Source organism: Anastrepha ludens, chromosome 4 (assembly GCF_028408465.1).
Source record: "Anastrepha ludens isolate Willacy chromosome 4, idAnaLude1.1, whole genome shotgun sequence".
NCBI lineage: Eukaryota > Metazoa > Arthropoda > Insecta > Diptera > Tephritidae > Anastrepha > Anastrepha ludens.
In genome coordinates this window covers 13462487-13486562 of record NC_071500.1, presented here as the reverse complement: position 1 = coordinate 13486562, position 24076 = coordinate 13462487, and the positions used below count along the sequence as shown (strand labels likewise).

Genomic DNA, 24076 nt, shown 5'->3' with positions numbered 1-24076 from the left:
TGAAAATACGCGTAGCGGCGTGTGCAGTGTTTAATAATATTTTTGTTTACCACTATACGAGGGCTGCCTTTTATACTTTGCGCCCACTAATCAAAACATCCCCAAATAAGAATGAAAATGGCTTCATAGCTTTGAAAAACAATACTTCTTGGAAGTCAATACACTTCTGCATTCGCTTCAAGTAATTTTCAAAGCACTTTTGCTTACGAGTATCAGCAGTGGATACCTCCACAACGAGCTGTTTAAAGGCTTCTTCAAGCGTTGAAAAACGTTGAACTCGAATTTTAGTTTTGATGTTCGGCAGCAAAAAGAAATCATTAGTTGCCAAATCAAAGCTCTAAAGCGTATGACCCATTAATTCAATCTTCTGAGTGCTCAAAAATTCTTTTGTGGGAGCCGATACGTGAGAGCTCGCTTTGTCTTGGTAAAGGATGATACGTCTTTGGCGGTGAGTTTTCCTTAAATCTCCAAAAATTCTGGCAAACAAATGGTTGTGTAGCACTCAGAACTGACGGTTTTAAGTTTCTTTAGTGCCACAATTGTGACATGCCGGATTTGTGGAAAAAACATGTAACCATTTGCTTTGAGGTGCTTCTTCTGCGGATAACTTTTGTAGGGTTAAACTCGTTTTGGAACACTCAAACTGCCGACTCTTTCTTCCGTCTCATGCGCATAGATCGAAAATTTATCATCTGTTACGATGTCGTAGACGTGCGACTGAATTTATTCAACATTTATTTACGCCAATCGACACGAGCCCTTTTTGGGCAATTGCCAAATTATACGGCATCCAACGAGAACAAATTTTCTTGAAGATCAAATATTCATGCAATATTGAATGTATGCTGGTCCCAGTAATACGCAAGGATGGCCCTATCGCGCGATATGGCACATGACGACCTTGCGTTATCAATTGATGCACAGGTACAATTGTCTTTGACACAATCACCGATTTTCGATAGGCCGCATCCTGGAAGTATCGATGGCCACGTTGGAACTCGTTTTTCCCACGTTTCACAGTGAATTAAGTTGATTAATGTACTCCTGTCTCGATAATCCACGACGAAAATCGTAATAAATCTTCGCACGAGAAATGTCACGAGTTAATTACAGCTTTTAGCCAAGATAAATTTGTCAACTCAGTGAACAAAGTACAAATAAAGCTCGTAGTGAAAATGTTAAATGTAAGCTGGTGCTAAAAAATACCGAACTTTTCGATAAAAATACCAAAGTACAGCTCATCACACGTAGCGTCTTTCAAAGGCACAACGTATGAAAGTCAAACCTCCTGTGCGAGCAACCGATTTACTCAGATATTAGGAGTCTTGTGGGTGTAGAGAATAGTTGGACCGATAGACAGTGTTATGTGAGTGGTGTAGTCTCCACTCGTCGAATATTCATGATAAACATGAAACGACGGGACGCCTGGAGGCTAAAGACAGTCATAATTGGCTTTTGGTCTGTCGGAGAACAAGCCGCCAAAATGGGCACCCCTCACAATACATACTGTCACAGTTGTAAACAACCGGAGAAAAAGGAAACAATCTTCCATTTCCTTTGTGAATGCCCTGCCCTATGGAACCACAGAAGGTTAGCCCTGGAAAACCCCTGTTCAAGAGTCTCAAACAACTGTCTGGCTTAGATGTCAACAACCTGATAAGGTTCCTGAACAGCATAGACTGGATATAGTCATGCTGTAAATAACCTTTAAACAGGTTGGTAACGAGGATGTGGCACCGAAATGGCGCGGAAGCGCTAGTTGGATTCTGGATGAATCACCACTTAAATCCTGGATACCAGTTCTCAGCTGTATGGAAGCTCAACTGGGTAGTATTCTTGACTACGAAGTCTCACCGCATACTTTAATCTGGTGCCACGGGGAACAGTAACCCTTAAAGTTTGCTCGGACTTATTAGTGAGAACAGCCCCTCGGGGAGTAGCGCGGTGGTTGTGGTTTAACGTACAAACGTGGGTAGATCCTTTTTTGCTCAATGTGGAGTTTCATTGTAACCGACTGCCGAAAACAAAGTAGGCTGGAGGTTTAGAATTGTCTCGATCCCAACCAAGGTGGCTAGTGTATCCATTCCACATTACCAATTGGTAGCGTAAATACTTTTAGTGTTTTAGGATGCTTACCCACACATTGTTTTGATCTGCACTGCTTTTAAGCAACTTGGGATAAGGCCGACGTCGGCAGGTACGCACGGAAAGAATATCGGACGCTGTCATGGCTGTACATGGCTGAAGAATCGTAAATTTAGCACAACACAAATTAAGAATTATTACCTCAATATTATGCAATTTCTGTTAATTGATATTTCACTATAAAATGAATTGCAAAAACAGTCAAAAATAAAAAGTAAGGGAAAATAGTTGACCTGTACCTCACAAAAATATGAATGTTTTAAGTTATTCCAATCTCACATCCTCTTAAGAAGCCATCCCTCACAGCTATAGCTTAAAAAATAACAGGTTTACACGGATTACCTAGCTGGATGAAAGTCGTTAGAACAGCTAGCCGCGCAGGGCCCAGTAGGTTTACTTACCATCTCCCATGTAGGCGCTCATCCCAACGTTAAGATTCGTATTTCGATTATTAACTAAGCGCCCAGAAGATACAAGCTTATATGGAGTTACATGTTTTTGATAAAAAATACAACTTTCTTCGATTGCAATATTTTCGCTTCGATAAAATGACTATTTTGTGAGATTAAATATTTCATCTAAAAAAATGATAATTTTTTGAGTTCTATTTATTTGTTTATGATCAAAAATATTTCGTTCACAAATGAAAAATATTGTATTTATCGAGGTTTCTTTATTTTCTTTTAGCAGACCTAAAACCTCAAAAGGCCACACCTCACGTAAAATCAACTAAACCTACATACACTTTTGTACATTTATACACACATTTATTTTTTTTCTAATAGCGGTCGCCGCTCGGCAGGCAATGCAAACTTCCGAGTGTATTTCTGCCATGATATAAAGCGTGATTTTTTAAGAGCTATAGGAAAGTTTTTCAAAAAAACACACGTAAAATGCATGAAATTTTTATTTAAATCGATAGTAGATACAGTCCATTTAATTTAATGTTTGAAGATTATTTCATGCAAATGTTGACCGCGACTGCGCTTCAAATGGTCCATCCGCTTAGTCCAATTTTGGCATACTCTCTCCTATGTTTCGGCCGGTATCTCACATATAAATGCTTTAATGTTGTCTTCCAATGCGTTAATTGAAGCAGGCTTGTCTGAATAGACATGAGCTTTAACATAGCCCCCCAAAAAATAATCTAAAGGCGTTATATCGCACGATCTGGGTGGCCAATTGACAGGTCCCGAACGTGAAATAAAATGTTCACCGAACTCGCCCCTCAACAAGTCCATTGTTACGCGTGCTGTGTGGCATAAGGCACCGTCTTGCTGAAACCACATGTCATGCAAGTCAAGCTCTTGCATTTTGGGCAAAAAAAAGTTGGATATCATTTCACGGTAGCGCTCACCATTCACAGTTACGTTACGATTCGCAGCATCTTTGAAGAAGTATGGTCTAATGATACCTCCAGCCCATAAACCTCACCAAACTGTGACTTTTTCTGGATACATTGGTAGCTCTTGCAATTCTTCTGGTTGATCTTCACTACAAAATCGACAATTCTGCATATTTACGTACCCATTGATCCAAAAATGAGCTTCGTCGATAAAAAAGTGGATCTTCGGCCAACTTTCCAAGAGCCCATTCATCAAAAATTCTGCCTTGCGGTAGGTCGTTCGGCTTCACTTCTTGCACCAGCTGTATTTTGAAAGGCTTCACACCTAAATCCTTTCGCAAAATTTTCCACGTTGTTGAGTAACAGAGCCCAATTACTGCGAACGGCGACGAATCGATAATTAATGGTCATCATTAACACTGGCCGATACAGCTGCGATATTTTCTTCCGTTCGCACTCTACGTAAGCGTGTTGGTGGTTTGATGTCCAATAATGTAAATTTGGTTCTAAATTTAGTCACAATAGCTCGAATAGCTCTAATAGCCGCTTCAGTGGGTCGATTAAACTGACCATAAAATGGAAGAAGCGCGCGATACACTTTTTTAACAGAACACGCATTTTCATAATAAAATTCAATGATTTGCAAGCGTTGTTCGTTTGTAAGACGATTCATTGTTAAATTATAGACCAAACTGAAGATGTTTGACAGTGAAACAAAACACGAAACGTGCGTCAGCTGTTTAAACAACAGAATAAAAGATAATAGCTAAAAATCACCCGCATTATATGGAATGCGCTTCATAATAGACAAGTTTTGACAATTTATTATTATTTTTTCTATTTGATTTTAGTAATCTTTTATAAAAATATGGTTTATTGTACTACAAAAACCATAAAATCCAATTTTCAAACTTTGTGCGAACTTAAAAGCAAGTCGACAAATTTTCGTCGAAAATTAAAATTTTGTTTTTTTTTGTTTTGAAAATCAACGCGATTTTTGAACCGCTTCAGACTGGCACTTCTTACACAAAAATCTAATAAATAAATTAAAAAATTAAAATTCTATAAAACGGCATGCTTGAAATTTTTCAAAAAATTAAAAAATAATTAAAAAGTTTGAAATTTTGATAAATATTTGTTCAACTTTTTTTCGAATTTTGTGCAGAGTTTGAAACTTTGAGTTAAATAATTTTTTGTAGAATAAAATTTGGTACAAAATAAATAAATAAAAGGTCAAAACTTTGCACTATGTCGCGCTGCTAGTATTGTGAACACAAGTGTACATATGCACTTATGCATATTTATGCATGCACGCCGATGTTTTGCTGCAATATTTAATAAAAAAATGGTCGCTTGTTATAGGTAATGGAAACTAGAGTAGTTAACATTGATCTATAAAAAGGTATGTGCTTGATTTTCCTTTACTTTCCTCAAGACCAGCTACATATTTGACGCCACAAAAAAAAAAAAATAAATAAATAAAAATACTAGCGACTAATTGGAGAAGAACTTGTTTTTCAAAACAGTTCATGGTTACGATTATTTTAAAAACATACATACATAAATTAATATTTAGGTGATATTTAAATTAGGTGTAAATCAATGGAATCTATATTTTGAAGGTACTCGCATAATATTGTAAACGTACACACACACATATGAACACCTCTGCGCGTGTGAGTTCTCGATTGCCTGCGTACGCATATTTCTACATATGAATGCGTATGCAAATATATGTAATGCATTAGGGTGGCTCACGAAAGTTGCTGCTTTTACACCGGAACTGGAAAATCTATTAAATTTTACGATCTTCTCCAGTATCTTCGGGAAAAATGTATATGATTTACATGAGCTGGAGCGATTTGGAAATACCGCCAAAATAAATTTTGGGTATTTTTTTAAGAGCTTGCGAACTTAATAATAATAATAATAATACAAAAAGGAAATATTGTTGGGATGATTTTTTTTACTATAATCTGGTAGGCAATTTCATGGCATTTATTTTCTGAATACGCCGCGGCTACGAGTTACATGGTCCTTTCGATCAGTCCAATGTTTGGCTACTTTTTCCAATAAATCTGATTAATAAATCTAAATGAACGCAATCAGCAAAAATGTGACGCCAAGAATGGTCATTTGGCTACAAACCTTGCGCGAACAGTATTTTAAAGGCACGCAAGACAAAATACTTACGTAAAATTTTCCACCTAGACAAAGGCTGAAGCCAACATCGAGAACGAATCGACACTTCGCTGTATCAACTTCACGAACGATTTTTTTTTTTTTTCAAAGCGGATTTCCACAATTTGGAAGCATTGTTCTGGCGTTAAACGATTAATGACGACTTGCCAGATCTTACTGAACAGAAATTCCCACACAGTTCGCCATTCTCAGCTGTCCAACCATAGCTAACGATATCGGTAGTTCTCATGCAGCTGAAAAAACACTCGATATATAATTCTTTTTCTACCCAAAGAATAACATCAGAAGACCCTAGAAGAGTTTAAGCTAAAAAGGTCTGCGTGAAATTGTTTAAAAACTTGTACTGCAGACTCAAAATAATTCGATTTATGATGCTATTTTTTACTTTTTTGGAAGGTAGGTTTAAGGAAAAATTGAATAACTCAGCCAAACTTGAACCAATTTATACTTTAAAAACAACATTAGAGAAGTTAACTAATCTACGTTCCAATTTTTTTCTCAAATATTATTTTGATGCCGAAATATTTTGGCGCAAGTCTTGAAATACAAATAATAAATTTTATAATTCTCCACAAAGGGGGGACCTGAAGTTTTAGGCAGACTCCGAACGCCAGTTATTTTTTATGAGAAGCTTTTCCATGGCAGAAATACACTCCGGAGTTTGCCATTGTCCACCGAGCGGCGACCGCTATTAGAAAAAACCTAATTCGGCTACGGCGACTACCGTACGGGGGGGGGGGGAAACCATACCGATTCGTTTGTGTGTGGAGAGTGATGCACCCTAATGCGGATTCATATGTAAATATGTATGCGTATATTTGGTTACATGTTCCTATTGTATGTCTCTTTAGGCTTTGAATGAACTCCATTAAAGAATTTAACAAAAAATCATGGAACCATGACTTAATAAATGAACTGGTTTCAAATTGTGTTTTTTCATTAGCATTTGCATTTCGGAAGCAGAAGAAACAGATATCAATGCATATTTAATGTGTTGAATATTTATAAATTAAGCAGATATATGTTTAAATGTGTGTATTGTGTTTCACTAGCGAATACAGTTTGAGATTTCGAAGTTGACCGTATTTGAAGCAGCTGCTTTGACTTCTATTTGAGTTTCATGACATTCATTTTTTGTTTTTGCTTAACAGTAATACTAATATAATAAAAGCTGAAGTTATGCAATTTTGGTTTATAGTTTTATACCCACGCACTCTTGCGCCAGGGTATTATAACTTTGTTAGCATTAACAAGTAAGCAAAAATTGAGATATCTCAGCGAAACCCAGTGTACGCGCTACTGGATGCAGGCAGAATTGGTTAATTGCAATGCTCACTTCCTAAGCGATATTTTTTTAAACTAAAAATAAAATAGAGTACCTCAGTACCTACTCACAAAAGGGAAATTGAGAGAAAGAAAGGTTAGAAAAGAAATAAATGAAAAATTGAAAATAAATTGAAGTAGCTTCTGCGAAAGATTGTTCGCTGTGCAGAGCTTAGCAGCTCATCCAAAGTGTAAAAAAATCAGAAGGAGTGGCCTATATCAGGCTGTTAACCGGCTCTCAGCTAACTCGAAAAAAATCAGTTAATTGGCTGACGTCACCGGAGTCATGACAGCGCTTTGTTTATGAAAAAACTCAGATTGTGTTGGTGCTGTACAAAAAAATCTTCAAAGCCATTATTTATGAACCACCTCAACAACGCCTGTTTGAACAGGTGAGCGAAGCGAGCAGACAGAATTCGGTTGCCGAGCACAAAATTGCCGAAGTTACTCGCAAATTTTTGTTTTCCACCATAACAGATTGGCCCAACTTGGCAATCTATCAGGCTGGAGTTAATCGCCATCAACATCCGCGCATTTTTTAAAGTGCACACAATAACAGGACGACACTTCCGTCACTGCCAACAGTTACTATTTCGAAGTAGTAGGACTTTGTGACTGACCAGCATTAACACCGATAATATTCGCAGCCTTGAAATCCAAGGGAGTGGCTCTCTTGCCAATATGTGCTACTTAGGACTAAGTAGACAATCACAAGAGCAGTAAAGTGCTCTTTCGGTGAGCGAAAATCACAATTCATAAGTCTCTCATTATGCCTGTCCTATTGCATGGCGTAGAAACTTGGATGGTGACCGCATTCCATGAGGCGGCATCTTAAGTGTTTGAGAGAAAGATTCTACTGCAGTTTTTTGGCTCTTTGCGCGCTGGGGACGACGACCATCGCAAATGCTTGAACCATAAGCTGTATGCACCTTTCAGTGGCGTAAAAAATGGTGCAGCGAATGAAGATCCCGCAGCTTTTCTGTTATACGACTGGATACAACTGCTCTAGCGCTGAAAGTATTCGAAGCAGTACTCGCTGGTAGGGGCAGTGGAAGGAGAATAACTCTTCTGCGTTGGAAATTTGAAGTGTGGAAAGACTTGGCGTCGATTTGTGTGATTAAATGGCGCCAGTCAGCACGAGGATGAAGCGCACCAGTTGGCTTTGTCGAACTCTATCAAAATAATATCAAGCATGTACCCCAAAAACCACTATTTTATTTAATTCTATACAAATTTAGTATGAAAAAATTTGATATTCGTTCCTCCGGACATATACAGTTTGTCAAAAATGACTTTTGACAAAGAAAATAAATTCAATTTTGCGACTTCATTGGAAAAAAATTACTCTTTATGTATCTGTGACTTATTTTTTGTACTGAATCATATTTATTCACAGCATTTAAAGGGAATTAATAAAGAAAAATTAAAATTCGTTGAAAAAACTACAACAAAAGCAACAAAAACAAATAACCTACTTTTTCGACACTTGCTCTTGCCACTGTATACAGGGTTGCCCATATTCGATGGACCCATTTGTTTTTTGGGCCCAGTCCAAGCGACGAGGCTTGTCCGCAGGCAACAGTCGTTGCGTCAATTGAATCTTATACGGGAATAAATACAAATCAATGCGGATGATCCGTTGTAAAGTGGTCCGAGCAATGCCCAACTGCTGAGAACGGCGATTTTGGGATGTCCTTGGCGACGTCTCAACACTGGCCCGTGCAAGAGCAATTTGACCTCTTTGGATTAGAAAGAGCATCACCAGTCGAAAACCTTTCGTACAAACGTTTAATGGTGTTCTTAGAAGACGCACTTTTCACATTATTTAATTTTTTATACGCACGTTGTGCTTTCACAATTGACTTCTTTTGTTGAATGTAAATTTCAACAATTTGGGAGCGCTCGCGTGGCGTGTACTGTTCCATGGTAAAAATCTGCTTGGACTGATGCTTCCAACGCGGTATATCATTAAGCGATTTGACGTCTCTGTCAAAAGATACAGGGCTGCCAGATGGGTCCGTCGAATATTGGCAATCCTGTACTAGAGATCACCTTATCAATCTACCGAACCTGGTACATGCGTTGCATTTTCGGTTCTATCTAGTCAAAATTCAACGCATATAAGTCCAAGGAGGTATCTCTTTTGGTCGCAGTACGCAGTAGCCTCACAATAATAATAATATGTGACTGAAAACGTGCGCTGGGTATATAAAAAGTTAATTGCGTGCGAAACGAGGCACTTCTTTGCCTTTTTAGTTCTTTATTTTATTCTTAATCGAACCATGCATTTATCAATGGAAATGTCTGCTAGCTTTAATAAATGCATACTTCTTTTTTTCATTTATGCGTTATGTAAATCTCGTTCAATGAACTTTAGAAAATAATTAATTAAGCCTAGCCAAATATGCAAATCTAGATGGTAAGTTACATTAATTCTTAAGACAAACTGAAGATGCCAAACCATTGATGAACAAATCGGTTCTTTATATGCAAATGCAAGATAAAAATGGTAAAGGTTAAGAACCTCTATAGCAGTTGGACATTCATTGGCTTCATTTAAATTATTTGCGCACAAATCAAGGGTATCAGATAGAGACGATGTGGATGTTGAGAATTTTTAAGAAATAATTTAGGTAAATTGGGTAAATGGAAAAGTTAGTAATTTTTAGTGATGCTTATTTTTTTTGGTACGAAATTTTGAAATTCGAATATTATACAGGGTGTTTCCAAAAATTGAAGGGGATGACATGGACCACATTTGGTTTCAACAGGACGGTGCAACTTGTCACACTGCCAAACTTTTGGCTACCTTTTCGAATTCCGATATCAATTCGCCGCCTCGGAGCTGTGATTTAAGCCCGTTGGACTATTTTTTGTGGGGAGCTGTTAAGGACAAATGCTATGCGAACTATCCAGAGACGATTGATGCTTTAAAACACGAAATCGAAGTTGCCATTCATGAAATTGGAGCAATCGAAAATGTGCTTAAAAATTGTGTTGATCGAATGGCCTACTGTAAAGCCAGTCGTGGCAGTCATTTGAACAGTATTATTTTTCATTCATAAATGACAATGTTCAATCTTCAAAATAAAAAAAAAAGTTCGAAAAAATATTGATTAGTTCTTTTTTACAGCCGATTCAAAAAGCAAATTTTACATGGCCCACCCTATATTTAATAAGAATTAATGTTGATGGCTTTTAAAATTGCAGCCTGTTATTAAATGATCGTAAATCGAGCCTGCACCACTAAATGTAGCTGTCAAGTAAGTAAACTGACAGTCAATAGAGACTTTATTTATCAATGAAGCATAACTGATAGTTTTATTATATTTCAATTAGCTTTGTCAGCTAAAATGATCAGGGTAAACACCACGATTATGTAACAAGACTCGCTATGAAAAGTCTTAATGCATTATTTTTAATGAAAAATCCAAAGGAGAAGATGCCTCCCTTCCACACATTCGCATTATTGCTACAGATATGCGGCTGGATTTCAAACGACTGCAATTACCCATTCGACTTGCATTTTCAATAACCGTCAGTAAGGTTATTTGTTTCAAGTGTGCGAATTGAGTTGGAAAATCTATGCTTTTCACATGACCAGTTGTATGTAGCATTCACTTGTCGGACAGACGGACATTACGAAATCATTAAATTTCAACGAATGTATTTATGATAGGGTGAACGATATGAAGTGTTACCAACTTCACACTGCTTGTATCTGTAAAACAGCTCATGACATCAACGTCAAAATTGTTCTAATGACAGTTCAATATATTGTTTATAAGCCATCAAAAGCAATTGGATCACAGTTTTGTTGAATTTTCTTTTTCTGTGATGGAACTCAAACGTAATAGTGTGATTGCGTTATTTTTGCCTGGAAAATCACAACCAGCCATTGTTCGTGAGCTCAGTCCCCTCAAAGTGAATAAAATGTTTGTGTATCGCACTATAAAACGTTACAATGACATATAAACGTTACAATTTTTATGGAGGTGGTCCAAAGAAAAACCGCAACAACGCCAGAAATGGTTCGGGAAGTGAAGGCTCGACTTGAACGAAATCCACGTCGAAGTGGAAGAAAAATGGCCAAAGAACTGAAAATATCGCAAGACAGCATTCGACGCATATTGAAAAATGAGCTCAAGGTCAAGGCTTACAAGTTCCAAAAAGCACACGATCTTTCACCCCAGCAAAAAAAAAGTTCCGTGCGAAAGAGCAAAGGAGTTGTTGCGCTTGCACGAACGTGGCGAATTTCCTAACATTGTGTTTTCTGATGAAAAAAATTTCCCAATTGAGCAGTTCATAAACACTCAAAACGATCGTGTTTACTTGACCGAATGGTCATTCGAGAATTTGAGCCTACGTATGGCCACTCGAAGCAATTTCCCATCGCAGGTAATGGTTTGGGTCGCAGTGACCGCTGACGGATGCTCTCCAATCGTTTTTATCGAGCCTGGTGTCAAGGTGAATGCGACTTAATATCGGGAAAATGTTTTAGAAGCTGCTTTAGAGCTGTGGACACGCAAACATTTCGGTCGTAGACCATGGACGTTCCAACAGGACTCGGCACCGTGTGAACCAAGAATGGTTGAAAAATCATGTTCGACACTTCATCTTGTCCACATAATGGCTTTCGAATTTGTCAGACGCAAATCCGATGGGCTATTCCATCTGGCCCATTTTAGAGAGCAAGTTGAGTACTAAAAATATGCCATTATGGATGCGCTGAAAAAAGCGATTACACGAGAATTGGCTAAAATACCTCAAGATCACATTCGTGCAGCATGCAACTCATTTTTTGACCGTTTGAAGGCTATAATCAAGGCAAAGGGTGGTCATATCGAGCTAAAGTGAATATATGTTAAAATTGTAATCATTTTTGAACAACTTTGTCTTTGAAATCAATAAAAACTAACTTTACACAAAAAAGTTATGGTGTTTTGAATAGGTAACACTTCATATCGTTCACCCTGTATATGTTATAACTTAACAAAATAATTGTTTCGATAAAATTAGTTTTTCTGCGGCAGCGACGCACCGGGTAATAGCTAGTAAATAAATAAAAATAAATGCTTCTCAATCTAATAGACTAACGTTTTTTTTAGACTCGCAACAGCTAAGAGGAAAATTTTAACATATCCGGGAAAGTTTTTTCATTTGATCAGTAATAACCTTAATTTAAGTGTATAGATTTTAAAAAAGTAATTAATAAATGTTTTAACCTTTAAATGCCAAAATTATTATTTTTTAACAAAATAAAAATATTTGGTGCTTTATTCAATTCTAAAGAACATTTGCTCCACAGCTTTGCTGGTATTTGAGTTTCAGACATTTTATTTTAATTTCGTTGGCCTCTGGCAGGGACAAATTATTCTACTCATATTTGCTTATTATTGAAATGTATACTTAGATAATGTAATTAGTTTTCTGCTGTCATACAAATAAATCATAAAACTGAAAATTACTTTACGGATCCCTATTTAACTAAAATTACCTAAATTGAAATTTGAAAAGGTCGAGCCAAGGAGCACTAGGAGATTTGGTGGCCTAAAACACTCAGGTTAAAAAGCCCATTGTATTTAAAACTCTGGAAAGAGGGTAGATAGTCAATGAGAGATGGAAAAAAGTATCAGAGAATGAGATAGGAAAGAATAGAGACAGAGATAGAGATAGTTAGTCCTGTGAGAATTTTCCACATTCTTTGGCAAATCTTTAAATATCTTCCAGTTTTAGAGAACGAATATTACTCATTCTCATGATATCGGAACCCCAGTGCTATCCGCCTCCTCCAAGCACCTTAGGCACATTGGGTCCTCAATGATTCCAATGGTGCTCATATGTTGACCCCATGAGTTGTGTCCTGTAATAATACCGACCATCAAACGAACGTCTTTCCTTCTAAGTTTTAGTAGAAAGTTTGACAGTTTTCTGTTCGGACTTGTCACAAAACACTTTGCAGCTGTGCAGTGTTCTAGACCGGACCATCGCTCTTTATGTAGATTGCCTACATAAGCGCTGATCCAATTCATGATTCCTGCGAAACTGATTCCGATTATTGGCTCTGGCCCTTGTGGGGGAACCGCTGATCCAAGGTTGGCCAATTCATCGGAAATTTCGTTCCGTTGAACACCGGAGTGTACTGGAACCCATATAAGTACAAGCATGTTTTGTCTTGCAACAGAATTAAGCTTCTTCTTATATTCTTGAACAATCTTTGAGGATTGCTTCGCGTTCTCCAGGGCCTTCAATGCAGCCTGACTGTCACTGAAAACTCCAATCTGTTTCCCGCTCCATCGTTTGGCTTACTGAGATGTGTTTATATATATATATAATTGGCGCGTACACCCTTTTTGGGTGTTTGGCCGAGCTCCTCCTCCTATTTGAGGTGTGCGTCTTGATGTTGTTCCACAACCACAAAAAATATTTATATGTTTTGTAATTTTCTGTTTGCAAAAATGCGCTGAGCGCAAATATTCATATTTCTTCAACGTCGCGGTTTATGGTCCATAGAAGAGCAGACAGCCAAAATGGGTATCCCTTACAATATCTACTGCCATAGTTGTAATCAACCGGAGAAAAAGGAAACTATTTTTTGCATTTCCTCTGTGACAGTCCCAATGGGAAGTGAGGAAGTTAACCCTTGGAAAGCTCCACACCAGAGCAGACACGTTTCGTGCTCGCTGAACAAACAAACAAATTACCGCCGCATAGCCACGGCCTGAGTATCGTAAACAATTTTCTAACTAAATTTTCACTGAGTTCTGATCGTTGTAAAAAAAATACAAGTAAAAGCGTTCTTCTTCATCCCATTTTTTTGAAAGACACCTGGGTGTGAATTTGACAGGCATTGAGTGTGTGATGGTGTGGGTGCTTGGTCTTTTTGCTTGAGCGTATTGGCGTGGCTGCTATGGCAAATTAGAAATTTTATGGTAGCATAAGAAACAATAAAATATCGACAAAAAAATAAAAAATCAAATCTTTACAATAAGCAAATTTACTATAACAAATATTTTTAATATATTTCTTAGCTAAAGAAATTATTCTTTATTGAGAAATATCGACACTTGTACGACATTTTTTAGACTTTTTGAGATGATTTTCTATAAAATTTAACAATTTTCTTTGAAATTTCATCATCAATCATTTTTTATGCAACCATGTTACGTAAAAGAAGGTTTGGGAATCAGGTGATTTCAGCTGTGGGCATTTTTCAACGAACAGCTGAGAGTGTTTTTACTTATGGATCTGTACAATGGTTTTGATTAACATCACTGATGCATTAACTCCTGGACTATTTCGATATTTTACTTTTACTCCGGCTACCAGAGCACTCTTTTAACTTCGCGCTTACGTAATTTCACCTAAAGTTCTACATTTAAAAAGTATTTAACATTTTATCTAATTTAATAAATCATCTTTGAGCTACTTTCAATTCTTTTTCTATTTTTTTTTTTGTAAAGCAAAATTTAAAAACTGGAAAATCTTCAATTAGAACAGGGAATTAATCTTTTTAATTATTTTGTCATTAGCAGCAAACATTCCCAAACAAGTTTTTCTACTAAAGTTTAATTATTTTGGCTGAACCACAATAAAAACATCCATTTCAGGCATTCAATGCGAAAGTAGAAAATAAAAGCAAATAGTAGAAAATATTGTAATAGAAATGTAAATCACATGAAGAAACTAGTATTTTGCAACCATCTTTTCTTTCTTTTGTTGCATTTCAAAAAATCTGAAATTTGCGCTTCAGAAAATCTGAAATTTCATTAGCGTGTTTAACTTAGTTTTTTGTTTTTTACTACTAATTTATGATTACTAGTTTCATATGCATGTAGGTGTATTGCAAAATGACGCAACAAGTGTGTGGACTTATAAAAATGCCATTAACTACTAAGCTTTTTAATAGCTGCTAGTAGAGAACACAAATCACGTTTTTTTCTGTTCCACCGTCAGGTTATCAACATTTTTTTATGTCTCCCAGCTACTCAACACGAAGTTGCTGATATCGCAAATACAGTGACTCACAAAAGTATTTTGCATGAGAAGACAAATAAGTTCACGCTTCAATTTCTGTATATTTTTTAAATTCATTTGTTAATTATTTCATAAATTCTTAAACGTAAACCTTATATCTACATAAACAATGTATTAAAACTTTAAAAGAAAAATATGTTCCAATGTAAACGTAAAAAAAGTAAAATAAAATAGAATTCATTGCTCACAAAAGTATTTTGCTTTTGACTAGGTGGTGTACAAATATACTAATTTCTATTAATTCAATATTTCGTATGATAACCATTATTTTTGGAAACTGCTTCCAAGCGCCTTGGCATAGATTCTATTAACTTGCGACAAAAGTCAAGAGGTATTTTTTCCCATTCTTGGAGTAAAACATCTTTAAGGTCACTTTTTGACGAAATTTTGTGTTCTCGCACTCTTTCTTCGAGATAGGCCCACAGATTTTCTATGGGGTTGATATCGGGACTTTGGGGAGGTGTTGGCAAATGTTTTGTATTAAAAAGTATCCACATTTTGACATCATGAGCTGTATGCTTGGGGTCGTTGTCGTGTTGAAACAAAAAGTGGTTAGACGACATTCCCATTTTTTCTGCACTGGAATGTAAGTTGTCTTTGAGAATAGACAAATAAAGATGTTTATCCATCGTTCCATCTATAAACACCAGCTTTCCGACTCCTTGGGCCGACATACAACCCCACACCATGACGGAACCTCCACCGTGCTTAACAGTGGATTTAACATTTTTTAATCGCAGCTCTTCATTTGGCTTCCGCCATACCATACGACGTCCGTCCGGACCAAAAATGTTGTATTTGCTTTCATCACTAAATATGACGGTTTTCCAAAACTCAAAACTTTTGGTTTTATAGGTGTTGGCGAATAAAAGCCGCTTTGCTTTATTGACTTGTGAAATCAGTGGTTTTTTCCTTGCTGCACGACCGTGAATATTGTTGCTTCTGAGGGCTCTGCGCACTGTCTCATCGGATACTTCAATCTGAAAGGTTGCTCTTATTTTCTCATTGATTTTTGGGGCTGATAAATGTGGGTTTTTGCGATTTTCTTTCAATATTCTCTCTCAGTTAGCAACTTTGGTCGACCAAAACGGGTTACATTTTCTAAATTACCGCGTTCTTTACACCGTTTTATTACATTTTCTATCGTTTGGCGGCATCGACTAAACATATTGCAAATATATTTCGTAGATTTTCCTTCATTATGGAGATGTAAAATAATTTTTTTTTCAGCTGTAGTTAGTTCTTTACCCTTTGGCATTTCCGATATGCACAGTACCACAATTACAAACGAAATGAACTCAATTACAAATAAAATTGATTATAATACGCACTTGTAGCCACAACTTCAGCGAAAACAGAAAAAGTAACTGAACTGCGTCCAGTAACGGTATCCATAAACAATAAGCAAAATACTTTTGTGAGCACACATTTTCATTGCTACGCACGTTTTTTGTTATATGCACCTAACGGTACAATTTTTGTGCATGATGTGTAGCCCAATTGCTAAGACAGTGCTCAATAATGCGTGTCAGTATTAACATTTTTATTTTCGGATACTTAGTACATACAAAATCTTAAATTTGTACATACGCGCTATTATGCAAAATACTTCTGTGAGCCACTGTAGTTGTCATTTGTCATCAGGATAGACTTCTTTGAAGAACCATTCTTTGCTTGTGTCAAACAATTGGATAATTAAATTTAGCATCATTTTAAAAACAATAAACAATAAACAAATCAAAGATGAATAGTATTAAACTACAACTTACGATGCTACTCAAATGAGACGAAGATAAAAAAGTAAGGGAAGAAAACAGGGTTGCAGTGTACACAAATCAATAATACAAAATTCAATAATAAAAATGATTGTGTAAAGTTTGACACTTGATTTCGGATGCTACTTAATCCATTGAAGCAGTTTAGAAGAAAGAGAACAGGTAGTAAAAAAAAAACGTCTGTGCAGGTAGTAAAAAATCGAATAATACTTAATTAATTATTTTATATATTTACGGCCGCCGTAGCCGAATGGGTTGAGGTGTGACTACCATCCGGAATTCAGAGAGAACGTAGGTTCGCGTCTCGGTGAAAAACCAAAATTAAGAAAAAGTTTTTTCTACCAGCGTTTGCCCTTGGCAGGCAATGGCAAACCTCTGAATGTTTTTCTGCCATGAAAAAGCTCCTCATAAAAAATATCTGCCGTTCGGAGTCTACTTCAAAGTTTAAAAAAACTTAGAATTTGAATTGGTCGAGCCAAGGAGCACTAAGAGAGTTGGTGGCTCCTAAAACACCCAGGCTAAAAAGCCCATTCTACATATTTAAGGGGGGAAGTCCATGTACAATTTTCAAAAACTCAATATTTTTTCGATATTTTGAAAGTATCTTAAGAATATACTGTGAAATTTTCATGCGGAAATTCCTAATATTATAGCTTCTATAGCCCATTAACTAGGTAGAGAGCGGTCCGCGCGCAGCTGTACATCAAACTTTAAACTTATTTATCTCGAAACTGTAGTTTTAAAAACTGCTCGTATTATAACGAAAAAAATTATCGACCGGTTTGTTTGAAGTTTTGTGAGGCCCATTACTATCGGAAGGATAAATCTAAAATTTCCGATATTTCGCGTTATTAAATTGCTTTTTGGGGGTTAAAAATATCAATAAAGTAGCCCTAAATTCTGACTTCTCTTCAAAGGCTTATTTTATAATTAATTTTATACTTGTTTTTTTTTTTAAAGTTATAGGTTCATCCTTTCAGTTAATATGTTATAAAAAAAAAGCAATTTAATTTTTTTTGTTTCAGATCGATAGATTAAGAGTAATTAATAGAGCAGTTCGGGACCTCGCGCCGTAGGCAACCGACAGAAAATGATCCTGAGTCGCCATTTTGGAAAACAAATTTTTCAAAGTAATATAAATTTTTTATCATCTTTAAAAATATGTTTAAAAAATTACCGATTTTGAGGCTTCTACATGGACTTCCCTCCTTAAAGCTCTGGAAAGAGGTAATCAAGGAGGGAAGGGAAAAAGTATCAGAGAAAGATATAGGAAAGAATAGAGACAGAGGTAGAGATAGTTAGTCCTGTGAGAATTTTCCAGTTTCTTTGGCAAATCTGTAAATATCTTCCAGTTTTAGAGAACGAGTAATAATTCTCATGACATCGGAACCCGAAACTCGTAGCCGTGCTCTAGCAAAGGCAGGAACAGGACAGAGAAAGTGCTCAGTGATATCCGCCTCCTCCAAGCAAAACAGGCACACTGGGTACTCAATGATTCAAATGGTGGTCATATGTTGACCCCATGGGTTGTGACCTGTAATCATAGCGACGAGCAACTGAATGTCTTTTGCACCCTAAGTTTTAGTAGAAAGTTTGACAGTTTTCTGTTCGGACATGTCTCAAAACACTTTGCAGTTCTGCAGCGTTCTAGACCGAACCATCGCTCTTTATGTAAATTTGCTTACATAATCGCTGATCCAATTTATGATTCCTGTGGAACTCATTCTGATTTTTGGCTCTGGCCCTTGTGGGGGAACCGCTGATCCAAGGTTGGCCAATTCATCGACAATTTCGATTTCTTGAACACCGGAGTTCTGCCTTACTATAGAATTAAGCTTCTTCTTACATTCTTGAATAATCTTTGAGGTTTGCTTCGCGATCTCCAGGGCCTTCAGTGCAGCCTGACTGTCACTCAAAACTCCAATCTTTTTCCCGTTCCATCTCCTCTCAATTATCTATTCGGCTACTTTCAGGATGGCCAACAGTTGCCATTTCTTCCATAGCATAAATTGTTCCATTGCTCACGCATCAAATTTCCTTCCAAATGAAACTATGGGTATCAGGTCGTCATGTCAAAAACACTGGATACTGCTCAACTTAAAGAATTCTCTGTGTCCCGAAGTTCCTTCTTCGTGCCAGAAACCATATTTATGGAGCGTACACATTGCTTTTAGTGCTTTCTTTAGAGAAAACAGTTTCGAATATAAAAAAAAACCGCATAAAAAAAATATTAAAAACTGTATGAGTTATCATGCAGACCGTGCCGGAAAAAGTAGTTTCGAGAAAAACGAGTTTAAACTTTCAAGTGCATTTCGCTTAAGGTCGCGCGCCATAAACGAAGGACAGCTACCTGTGCGCATCAAACTCTCGTTGGGCAGTTACATTTTCTACCATAACTTTTTATTTATGTGGAATTTTTACAATCGACCTTCACAGAAATACACCTAAAACTATAAAAAATAATAATCTGTAAAAAAATCGTTTTTTTTTTATACCTGGAGGTATGTAACCCCTTAATTTAATAATGTTTCCCAAATGTGCAGTTTCACAGGTCGATCTTCAAGATGGACTGATTCTTTTTTCAGTTGGCATACACGACAATCAGTATATGATCTGAATCAAAATTCGTCTAAATAAAACTACACTTTTTAAATAAAAAGGACTTACTGTTTACACAGTAGCGTCAGCCGATGGATATTCCACCTCGGGCCCAAATCTAGCAACGCCTAATTTCAACAGGCATGGAAAGAGCAAATCTAAACAACTTTGCCGGTGTTCGAAAAGTGATACACCCAATTTTTTTCGTCTAGTTTCAATGAAGTGCACAAAGGATGAACCAAACTTCTTTCGTCCAAGTGGGCCCACTCTCTGGGCGACCATCACTACCTAACCTAACCTTCAATGAAGTGACACACGATTTTATCCAATTTTTCTTTTCATTTCATCCTTCACATCGGCACAGAACAAAGCTTGATTTTAGCAGTTTATTTAGTTTATTAACTTTATTAAAATATTCAAACGAAAACTTAGTAGTTATCAAAAGCATAGGCATCTTTGCCTATGCATGAGCATTGGTTTTGTTGATTTTTTCGTATTTCACTAACACAACCTAAATTTTGTTAAACACATCCCAAGTGACGTCAGCCCATTAGCAAATTCTGTCAAATTCACTCAAAGCCGAATAACGGTCTATTATAAAGCACACCTCTAAAAATCGGTCGTAGTGGGTTTTAAATATTTGTAAACGATTCGAGCGTGAAATCGAACTCATCTTACTTTCTTAATTAATTTTTAATTTCTATTTATATTTATGTATATCATAATAGACGCCATCAAACTGTGATAGTTGTTAAATAAAACAGTGGAAATACCCGGTATTATTTAGAAAGCCGTTGGCTTCATGCGGTTCTAGACATAAGGCAGCCTTCAATAAAGTTTAAAAGAGTATATGTGAACAAAAAGTCCAATGCTCTACCGACTGAGAGAAAACAATTCACTTTAGCGGCCTTTATAGACATAGAGGGTGCCTTTAATAATATAATATTACGGCTGAATCAATTGCCACTGCTCTAAATAGGCTGGGGGTAGAAAGACCTATCTACCTCTGGATCTCGTCCCTGCTTGATGGTAGGGTAATAAATACTGTGGGAGGAGGGGCTAGAATCACTATGTTCGTTCATAGAGGTACACCACAGGGCGGCGTCCTCTCGCCTCTCCTTTGGCTAGTAGCTATGGATGAAGCTTTAACTCTCTTAAACAGCGGAGGAGTAAAAGTATGCTGATGAATTGGTCCTAATGGTCTCAGGACCCTTCCCATCAGTAACGGCTGAAATTTTGGAAGGTGCAATGGCTACACTCAGTAGTTGGGTGCCAGTTGCGGTCTCAGAGTCAACTCTGACAAAACGGAGTTGATGCTATTCACCAGGAAATACAAGCCTCCACCTTTTAAGCTTCCAAGACTAAACAACTAGTGTCTTATACTCGCATCGGAAGTCAGGTATCTTGACCCCAGCTCCACTGGAAGCTGCGCATAGAAAATCGAGTTAAGAAGACCAGTATAGTCTTCTACGCCTGTAAATCTATGTTCGGCAAAAAATGGGGTCTCAAGCCACGTGTCGTACTTTGGATGTACAACTTAGTGGTTCTGCCAATTTTAACATATGGTTGCCTAGTTTGGTGGGTAGCTCTTCCTAAGGGCTATAACACCACTAAACTAGAGAGAGTGCAGAGAACTGCATGTGTGGACATCACTGGTGCTTGTAAAACATGTCCCACTGCTGCGCTCAACGTTATTCTGCACTTACTTCCTATAGATCTGCAGGTTAAATCCATTGCGGCTCAGAGCGCTATTAGGTTGAAGGAGCTTGGCCTCTGGAGACAATATCCTGTAGGACATAGTAGCATCTTGAAGCAGATCACCCCTTCCTTCTCTGTTCTTCGCACTGATCTCTCCATCCGTAAACTGGGATTTGAGGGTTGTGCTAGGGCTATCTTTCCGAGCAGGCAAGACTGAAAGGAGGGGAGAGTCGGCAGGGATATAGGTACCTCTGTTTTCACTGACGGATCCACGATGGAATCTGGAGTGAGAGCGGGGGTTTTTTCTAAATTTCGGTCTCCTTTAAACTGCCGGAAACGAGCAGCGTTTTTCAAGCAGAGGTCTTCGCGATCCTGCACGCATGCAAAATGGTTCGGGATCGCTGTTGGGAGAAAGACATTACTATTTTTTCCGATAGCTAAGCTGCGTCGCCGTATTGCAGCTCTCTTCTGGTGAACTCTTGTAAGGAGGAACTCAAACATCTCGATCGGGCACCAAACATCTCCCTTATATGAGTTCCTGGGCACAGGAATATAGAGGGAAATGAAATTGCCGATGAGGAAGGGGTCGACAGAACCGGTTTCAAATGTCCTCCTCTCAGACATCGGCCCCCTTTCTAAAAAAAGCGCAAGACAGATGGAGGTCTGTCTCATCGTGTGCTATTTCGAAAACACTATGACCCCAAATACTATAGAAATAGAACGCTTAAGGTGATGAGATTCTGTTGAACACTTTCTCGGCAAATGTCCGGCTCTGGCGGCTTGGCGCTTGAGATTCCTTAGCATACCCTTTGGGGATGACTTGAAAAAATTCTCCAGCCTAGATCCCTTTTCTCTCCTCCACTACATCAACAGCACTGGATGGTTGTAGAAGGTTTTCTCTTCCCAACATTTTTTCTTTGCACAGGTAATGGTCAACATTAAGCTATCAAAACGGCACGTAAGTGCTACCTGAAATGTGCCTGTGAGTAAAAGACTTACTTCAATCTGATCGTCTGCCGACAAAATAAAAACCTTTTTTCCTTTGAAGACACAATGAGTCAATCAAAGCGTTATTTGCTTGCTCCACATTTGCTCTGAGCAAAGTAAATATTTTCATTGGGTCCAGAAAACTGATAAATTGCAATCATCAATATAGCAGAGTTTAAGGAAATAAGCGAATCAGTTCTCCTTTCTATTTATTTTCGATACAAAAATTAAGTTGCCATGTCAATGTCAATGCCATAAACTTTTTAAATGTCAGCTGGTTAATGGGGCGAGTGGAACACGTTTATGTTGGTGTTTATGTTTATGACTTTGCTTCAAACAATAGCAAACCACATTGTTTTCATGCTACACGAGTATGTATGTATGTATGTATGTATGCATGTATGTATGAATATTTTAAATATAAAATAGCTGGCATTAGATTTTTCCATCGTCATCGTGGACAATCTCTTCTGTTTTGTTGGTCACTCCTCTAAACCAATAATGTTGTTTGATAAATTCATTGCTAGATTAAATATCCGGTTACGATAATTTTTCCTTTACATAAGCCCGACATACCATACAGTTATGCAGATATTGTATTTAATTTCGATTTTCGATGGGTGGATCGTTAATTAATTCAGTATGTTTCAAATAACATAAATTTAAAAAAGTAAATTTTTTTTATAGTTTTTGGTTACTGCAAATGTTTATTTTTTAATATTTTTTCATACTGAAAATAATTGAATTACTGAGCTCTTAACTGATTGAAGTGAAATTTTGGACTCATGAAATAGAAGCTCACACAACAGGCGGTTCGGAATTCGGAAGTTGTGCTGTTAACAACTGGCATCCTTGAAACTTCTCTCAAAAATTTATGTGAAAAGAAGAAAATAACTATTAAGATGATGTATGCTTCTCATTGAGAAAAGATCACTAACTTTTTCGACATTTTTCAAGTTGAAATCTATGCAATTGGTTCAATGATATAACAGCAAAAGTTTCATTACAATTTACGGCTTCATAGACAGTAAAAACTAGAGAGTATAAACTAACTCATGAGTACCGAAGATTCCTAAAATCTCTTCGACAGCACAACGTCATTCTGAATTAGATATTGAGACGTAGTGGTATTTCATAATATGGGGAAGCAGACGTGCTTGCGTGAAAAGTTTGTGATGCAGGACTTGGAAAATCAAGTCCACGTAAACAAACCTTTCTAGGTGTCTTGTTTTCAAAAGCTGCTAGGATGACAAGATCAATTACCGGATACCTGCAGAGTAGTGCTTTAAATATGTTCAACAATCGATGAACAAAGAGCGCGGAAGTTGAAGAAACCGGTTCGAAGTCGAGCTCAGCCGACATCAGTAGGGGTTGTAGAAATGAAATAAAAATAGATATCATTCATCACTTCCTGTACAAATTTCCTGCATTATGAAGAATGTTGGTCAAAGCCGAATGCGTTGGTGTGTGACTACCATTCGGTAGTTAGTCAGGAAGCCTCAGGTATGAAACACTAAATGATAGAAAAAGTTTTTTCTAATAGCGGGCGAGCCTTTGTCGCAAGCATTGCAAATCTCTGAGTGTATTTCTGGAATGAAAAAACTTCTCAATAAAAAACTATAATACGTTCGGGTATGATTATGAATAATAATCTGCATAATTAAGCCCAGTCTCGCTGATCGTGATGGTTCAAGAAAATGTAGGGATAGAACCCGGTCAAATTTTTCTGGTAACCAATTTTAACTTTCACCAGTCCCCCAATTTGGGTCGAACGAAAAATCCCACTTTGACCCATTTAGAGTGCTCCAATCGAGTCCAAATGTATGACCGACCCCCACTAACTTTGGACGGCCGATCCACCCATGCCAGTGGCACACCCCCTGGAACTCCCTTCGGGGGTTCTCCATACAATCATTTCAAAATATCACCATTTTTGGCCTTTACATGAGAAAAGAAACTAAAAAGT

At 37.3% G+C, this 24076-nt stretch overlaps 1 protein-coding gene across 3 annotated transcripts in view; it reads left to right on the top strand.

Moving 5' to 3' along the window:
* The window catches only part of LOC128859787 (GATA zinc finger domain-containing protein 10), a 150945-nt gene that overhangs the window by 2940 nt on the left and 123929 nt on the right, over nt 1–24076 (top strand). The gene's annotated exons all lie outside the window — the stretch shown is intronic.